The sequence below is a fragment of the Metopolophium dirhodum genome, chromosome 8 (assembly GCF_019925205.1).
Source record: "Metopolophium dirhodum isolate CAU chromosome 8, ASM1992520v1, whole genome shotgun sequence".
NCBI classification, from domain to species: Eukaryota; Metazoa; Arthropoda; class Insecta; order Hemiptera; family Aphididae; genus Metopolophium; species Metopolophium dirhodum.
The window spans coordinates 6915936-6924726 of record NC_083567.1 but is presented as its reverse complement, the minus strand read 5'-3'; positions in this window follow the sequence as shown (position 1 = coordinate 6924726).

The following is an 8791-nucleotide window of genomic DNA, read 5'->3' as shown; positions in this document are numbered from 1 at the left end:
TCTATAACAAAAAAAAATGCTGCAGCTAGTATATAAGTACCTACCTACACGTTGTTTTTGGTGTAACACGATGATTTTAATGTATATACATGCACTTTTTATCAACAATTAACTATATCATAGCAATAGTACTCATGTGTTCTAGATTATATAGTAAGTGGCGCACCTATTATATAATTATATTAAATTAGATTATAAATAGTATATTACATAGGTATATTTATATTATATTACTTGTACTTGTATATTATTTCGCACAATAGACGTGTGTTACACTTACCTATAGGCTATAATATTATTATATAGTATTATTTCTATAATTGGTATAAGCTATATTAAATACTAGATAAATACATATATTAGATCAATCGAATCATTATAGGTACCTAAGTATCATCATTTATTTTAGAACATACTAAAAACAATGGTATCATAGTACAATAATTATCAATTATCATTGTGACGTATGCACTAGGATTATGATATCAACTATCCCATTATTGATGAATTTAAATTAAAATATTTAACATTACAATTTATTATATACCTATATATATTACCGAAAATTATAATACATAAAATACAGAGGTATTTAATGATGTAAAATCGGATAAAATAACGTAAAAATACTCAATATTTTTCCTCTCAATGAAAATCTATGAATCAAAAATACGTTTTTGTCACGCCTGAACCGAAAGTTAAGTTTTCGATGACGATTTGTGAAGCGTTTGGAAAGCGACCTTTTTCCGTCCAGCTGGTGGTGAAGTGGAAATCCCCAAAAGCCAAAAGTATTTTTCTAAAAGTCATAACACACTTTTCCGATAAAATATTAATTAAGTCTACTATCATCTCGAATGTCGCAGAAGTTGAGGATATTAAGTCGTCTGAAGTCGAGATCATATATTATCTCCATCCATCCTCCGAACTGACCCAAAATTGTCGCGAAATGACGTCGACAAGTCGCGGTCAATTCGCTGGCCCGGCGTTAAGACGGTGTAGTTCAATGCCGAACATTGCGGTACAGACGGATTCCAAAGTTCAGGTTTTACGTTTCGTCGGTGAACAAGGCAATTGTGACGCCCATTGCCGCCGAAGTCATTATGGATACGCCGTCCGTCCCTTCGCCATCCGTCTCGTCGGCATCCTCCGCGTCACCTCGCCGTCCGACTCTTCGCCGTCCGCAAGCCGGCGTTTTCGTGGAACGACCGTTACGGCGTTCGTGTTCGATGCCGAACAATCCATGTGCCGCTTTGTTCGGCCGACGTAAAGCACGTCCCGTCACGAGATTTTATCGAGTCGTCCGAGTTAGGAGAATTCCGTACGATAGCTCACGCGTGCACGCCGCGAGTTTGCTGCAGGACCCTGCAATAACCGAAGCTCGCCGGTGTGATGCAACTGAACCGGTAACAGAAACGGCGGCTAAACCTAAGCGCAGGTCGATATGGAAGAGGACAAAGCGTTTTGTCCGACGCTTGTTTAGTTGCGCCCGCCATGTCTTGTGATGTACTGCAGAGTTTATAATACGATAGGGTTCGAACCTCGAACTCTAGTTCAAAAAAAAAAATGTTTACTTTAACCTAACCTTTATTTATAGAATATAAGATTGTTATACCCACTGAAAATGCATTTATGATTCACACAAATTAACGTTTTTGTTACACTTGGTTACCTATTTAATAGTTTTTATTTGATATTATTACGGTTATTGCAACCATGGTTATTATTAATTAACGCGTCAACGTGCTTGTGGAAAATTTATGCGGCTTGTGAAAATCGTGACTATATTGTGCTGCAGGTATACTTTCGTTTTTTTTAGTTTGAACTAATTATTTATTTATAGTTTGTGTTGAATAACAACGCAACGAGGAAATTAAATCTCGTATGGAGTCTGAAATATGTAGTAGGACAGACGAATTTATGAATTTAAATCGAACATAAAATATTGGAGTTAAACGTTCATACACTATACACGGAAAATATAAATATATATTATTATTTTTACTATAAGTTATAACTATAATAACTCCATGAATTGTTTCATATTTGAAGGACATATTATGAGTTATTCGACAAGGGGGATTAGAATCAAAAGGTGCACACATATCTATTAAACTCGTGATTCCAGACGTCACTTCGTCAATACGAGATTGTACTCGGTATTGGTTCGGTGTACCTATGGCCGAAGTATAAGCTGTACGTATACGCTGTACTGCCGTGTGCGCCCGTCTCTTGTTTAGCTCGTTGTCAAATTATTTAGTTATTGTCAATTCTCATTTTTCTGCTAATAGATGTAACGCAGTCAGAGTCTATAGTCTAGGGTTTGTATAGATTATAGAAAGTACTAGAATATGTTGTTCAAAAAATTATTCATATTCTATCGATTTTTTCAACATAATAGTTTACCTGGATTTTTTGTTCACCTATATAATATAGTGAGATCTTGATTTTTAAATTTTAATCGGCATAATTTAAAGTTCAATAAAAATTATATTACCTATTTCGTTCTGTTTTTATAAATTTTGATATCTGCCTATGATAAAAAAAATAAAATACTTAAATCTTATTTTTTTTTTTTTAATTAAATTTATTTTGACTTAGTTCTTATAGCACCTTTAAAGCGTATCATAATAATATTATCTAGTTATGTATAATTTATAACTATAAAAAGGTACCTAATTTTTGATGTCTATAATATATGAAAAACATATTATAGGTAAATTTGTTAGATATTTTTTTATTTTAATGAAAAACGCCAATTAATAGTACCTAAATACACGATACACAATTAAAGGTATCTTAAAACATAACAATAATACATAAATATTTTATATACATCAGATATAACTACAGTCACGATCGGACTGTAACATCGGAGACTTGTGCAGGTGGTTTTAATTTTTGGTGCGCGTGGCGCAGACGCGACAACAAACCGCTCGGAACACGTTTTCCAAGAGGTTTCTGGTTCTTTTCCAGAACCCTCGTGGCTTGAGCAGCGTCTCGACCGTCCTGGAGAAGGACTTATGGTCCGCCGTCCGTTGCAGCCGCTGAGGTTCGGCAAAAGTGCTGTATGATGCCCACGACATGTGAGTCGTGGACTGTAGACCAAATTCCGTGATAATTTGGTCGATCGCCAAATCGAGGGTGTCTACCACGGATCGATCACTGCAGTCCGCGTTGGCGTTCATCTCACCAAACTCGACGGACTTAAGGGACATTATACGTCTTTTGTGTTGACCGCTCGCCTATATAGTGTTATAGTATGTATACAGAAATAATACTGTTAATAGAGCTTGTGACGATAAAATATAAGTCATAATACTATTGTGGTTTTTTCCGAGATTTATAGTAGCCAGTATATTATTATAATTAGTATCAGTTACAATTAAATTTTATCACAATATACTGCAATGACAATAATTTTGATTGATAAAAACTCACGAATGACTTGCAAATTATACAATATATATTATCTCTAGATACCCTCCCCCCCGTCTCATTCTTAAAAAATTGTCGTACCTATAAAAAAATGTACAAAAATATTGCTGTGAATTTAGGCCATGTACATTATACATATCATATTATTATTAACATACACTTGACGCACGCATTTAATAAACACGACAATAACGGCGCAACTTGAGTGTATATAAACTATAAATATTTATGACTATAAATGACCTTTGATTGAAAGTTATTTTACTGTTATTACATTATGTACATTGTACACATTATACTGTACACACTTGATTCGTGGTGCAATATTACACCAAGTATTATAAATCTTATAATTTAGCTACACATGATAATAATATGGTCGACCGACATTGCAGATAATGCGAACGAAAAAATGAACTACCTATTTCAAAAATTACGTTTAGGTATGAACCTGCAGTGTGCGCCTGATTGTAGCGCAAGGTCTAATTGTAATTATACCCGAATAAATTAAACTGTATAAAACTATATAAAATACTTCTTACATTTCGCTCTCTGCGTAAAACCTATATAGGTATAAAATACCTCTATTATACGCAATACCGCCAATACCTGTATCATGGCTGTATATATATATATATATTCATTGCGTACGTACACGACGACTTATTAATTAATGACGTCGTAAATATTTTCCCATTGTCGTTTCGGCCGACAGCTTACAAATAATATTATATATATCGGGTAATGGGCTACCTGGCTTACGCATTTTATTATTTTTACAGTGCGTATATATATATATATATATATTGTTCAATAACAGTATAACTATTCACTATTATTTTATTTTTATTTTTTAATACAGTGGAATTTTTTTTTGTTTTTTTTACCGCATTTGTTCTTTGGAGACGAGCAAGGCGCCGCGAAAATTCCCTTTCCCAAAACGGCATAACACAATGCACACACACACACACACTCACACATATATATGTAGGTGTATAGACTGCATAGGTAGGTACACGGCCCGAGTCGAAATCTTCAACGTTAACCGCCGCCGCCGCCGCCGTTGTCAATCATCGTATAAATAATATGCGCGTATATTATATTACATACACAAATAGTATGGGAGACATTTTTTTTGGCGGCACTGCAAGGTCGACCGCTCTAGGGGGTTCAATATATACAGGGTGATTCGTGTGCGCCACGCACCATTGCCGTACTATTATAGTACATAGTACGCCTGAGTATATTATATTGAAATCACGAATAGTACACCGCGGTTCGTTTGGCATTCAATGTAACAATAATATGTAGTTGGGTAAATCATAATGTGGCCACCTATGTATATATATAGGTATTATACATATTTTTATATTTATATTTGGATTTATATATTATTATGTTATTATAATATGTTCTGTAAAAAGACAAACCTTGAAACCAGACATTTTGATTCTAATCACTACGACATAATATACTTATTATCGTGGTTTTTTTTTTTTTTTCTTAACTTTTACGCTCCATTTTCCACATCTTCTTGTTATCAGGTACAATAGTTGGACTTTGTTTTCGTTCAAAAATCAAAATTCGATTGTCTACAAAGCCGGGTCGGTATGAAATGTTTGATTTTGCATTATAAACATATAATATAGGTAGTAGGTGGTAAAGCTATACGTTGGGGTGCGGAATCAAAAGTTTACCTGAAGGCGGCGTCACGGATGTACCACGGGAGGGGGCGTAAACGAAAAGGATGTAATAAAATACCGATTTTCCGCGAATACAGTTTACGCTCTCGGAACGATCCGGCAACCGGAATATTTATTTTATTTTTGCATATGACACTATCGGATGAAAGTGTAAAAAATAGAAATGAGATAAGGTACAGTTACAGTACAAAACCGGAATATTGTGCCGTACTAAACATTTATACAGATTACAGGTGGTATAATAGTGGGATAGGTATGTATAGTTAATAGTTATAACTAGGGAACGGATTTGAATGCAAATTGCACTTTTTTCTGAATGTCCGAAAACATTGGTTTCCAAGCAAAAAGTTCATTTCAGACGTCAAAGAATTAAAAAATGTAACTTTTATTTTGCATTATTTTGCATTTTTTGAAATTTTTAGTGCATTTTGTGGTTTTTAAGTCATTTTTTCTACATTTATTCTAAAAAAAACTAAAATACCTAAATATGTATTATGTTACGAAATTATTGTTGACACGTGTATAATACAATGCTATGAAACAAGAGGTAAAAGTATAACGAATACACCTATCTAAATGGTATACCTATTAAATTTTTTATTTTTTAGGGTGAAAAGAAGATGGACAGAAGATAATTGAAAAATAACTAATTAAGGTTGTATTGTATTTAAATATTTTTTATTAGATTTTTCATAATAATGTGTTTTTTATAAGTTTTAAATTTAAAATTTTGTTTTTATTGAATATAAAACCCATTTTTAAAGTTTTTTAGGGCATTTTTTAGTGCATTTTTTGATGTTAAAGCATTTTTTTAAGGCATTAAATCGTATTTTTTTAAGGCATTTTTCTTGTTTTTTAGAGCATTTAAATCCGTTCCCTAGTTATAACTTTATATGGTGTATATGGCCTCAGCCCTTAGGTAGTGATATGTAGCCAAGTAGACTAGCTAGGCTGAATTATGTATAGCATGTAATGACGTTTTATGAATGAATGATTTGTTAAAATCTTACCGCCTATAATAATTATATATAATAAAGTTATTACTTATTACCCGCGGTTACTTATTTCGGTTATTTTAATATAATATAACTTTCGACTTAATAATAGTTACTTAATTTCACCGTAAAATATAATATAAATGTACGCAGGTACGATAATGTCAGTTTCGCTCATTATTAGGGTTCCGTACGGTAAACGGGACCCAGCTATTACTAAGGCTCCGCAATCCGTCCGTCCGTCTGTCATACCAGGCTGTATCTCGTGAACCACGAAAGTTAGAAAGTCGATATTTTTTTTCGCAGATTATGTACTTCTGTTGCCGCTATGACAAAACATACTTAAAATCCTAGAGTATATAATATAAGCAGTGTTGCCAACACGTTTATAGATGATGGCACGGAACCCTTCGTCCGCGATTCCGACTCGCGCTTGGCCGTCAATTTTCCAATTCATATCTGCAGGTAAAATATACTTTTAAAATATGAGTATGCGTTTATTTTCGACATAATATATTAATTGATATCATACGTACCATTTTACAACTGCCGTCTAGCTTCAGCTCGAAGCATAAAAAAACATCGTTTGTTTTTATACATTATATTATATTATACTGCAGCTATACTTTCCTATTGACGATGGTTGCAAAAATCGGCAAACTTGCCCATCCTTCGAGTACCCATCGCAGACGAACATATAGCGCGTGTAGGTTCGCATAAATGATTATGAGACCGCAGTTCGAAAACACACCATGTACATCACATGCAGTTAAAGTCGCATAGCCAAATATAAACTCAAGGCTGCGTTCGCAGCACGTCATAATATTATTATGATGACGATTGGAAATTCAAAGTCGTGGTAAAACGTTAGTGACGATGTTACGCGCACAACGTGACACGTTTTACTTATCTTCGTCAGCGTGTAACATATAGGTACCCAACTATTTCAACTTGACATCAGTTACTTTTTTCATCGTATAAACGTGGGTAGGTGTATAGTGTCGAATTCAAGTTGATTTCGTACAATTATTATTCTAGTACGCGTCCGAATGGCGTTAGATTGCTTTTGAAATAGGCTCATGCGCGTTTCTTTTCGACATGATACACGATGATGCGTGATTTGACCACTCGCGAGTCTTCGGCTCGGAGCATAAAAAGACATCCGAAACACTGAAACGCGCATATTATTATGTCTATGCGCCCATACCTCTGTTATTGTCGCATATTATATTATTTTTGTAGGTTATATTATTGTTCTACAATACACTACAACCACCTGTCCAGCTTGACGAGTCGCGACGGGAATCGGAGGCAACAAACACTCGCCCGTCCTCGGCCACGTATACCGCGCGGTATACGGCTGGACCGCGCAGGCTTTCGCAAATCAAAATCAAAAATAAATATAATATTGATGCCTGTGCGACCGCGACTCGATAACACGCCCTGTACACCCGGTACGATATTATGCGCGTCGCCCGACGACGAAAGCGTTTGATTTATCGGACCGGTGTCCGACGACGTATTATTATCATCGACTAGGTAGGTATAGGTATAATATTATACGCCGAGCCAAACGTGCGTCGACGCGCGGCTCGCGTTCGGAGAATCGTTTCTGGGAACCGCACAAAGTCGTCGGTATATAGGTATTCGTTTACCTACACAATATATATCATTATTATCATTATTATTATTATCATTATTATTATTATCATTATTATCATTATTATTATTATCATTATTATCATTATTATTATTATTATTATTATTGATATGTATGTCCGTGTAACAGTGGCAGGCATTATAATTGTATACAGGTGTATTGTGTATATCGTGTTACCATGATATAGCTCATGTACTTATAGTCGTGCCCGGCAAATTATATTAAATCGCATAAGCCGTTTTCGGAACAATTTAATGTAATAGCCTTTCGATTATTGTTGTAATATTGTAATGAGTATATTATATAAGACCTATATATAGGTTGATACCGTAATATTCTCCCACTGACTTTTGGCGTTTAGATTTCAGACAAGGCTAGCGTCAATATTATATACGAATTTGTAATTAATTGTTACTTCGAAGTACGTATTATCGAGTAGGTTTCGTATTGTGATCCCTATAAAAATGAATAACCACAATATAATATATGCAGTGAAACTTCCATAAAACAAACTTCCATTTCACGAAATTTTCTATTTAGCGAAATATACCCCAATTAGAACCAAACTGTCTTGATTCTCTATAACACGAATTTTATTTGTTGCCCACGATGAGACTTTGTATAATATGGAAGTTTCGCCGTACATTAAGTATAGGGGTTATTTTGTGCGTTTGATCACTCCAAATCTCTTATACGAGTACTCTTTTACCGCTTGTTTTTTCCGATCATATTTATTAATCCTATTTTATCAATGATCAATGCTATCGATGACTTTCCTTATATATTATTATAAGTATCATCGAAACTTGGTCGCTCCTGTGTACCTATGCGTTATTTAAATAAGATATGCAGCTATCTTTATAAACATGCTAATTTCCTAAATAAATCTTAAACATTTATACGATTTACACATTTTGTTGTTAATATTAGGCTCATATATTACGATCAATAGTCGTATCATACCCATTTGGTTTTCTAATTTTTAAAAGTTTTATTTT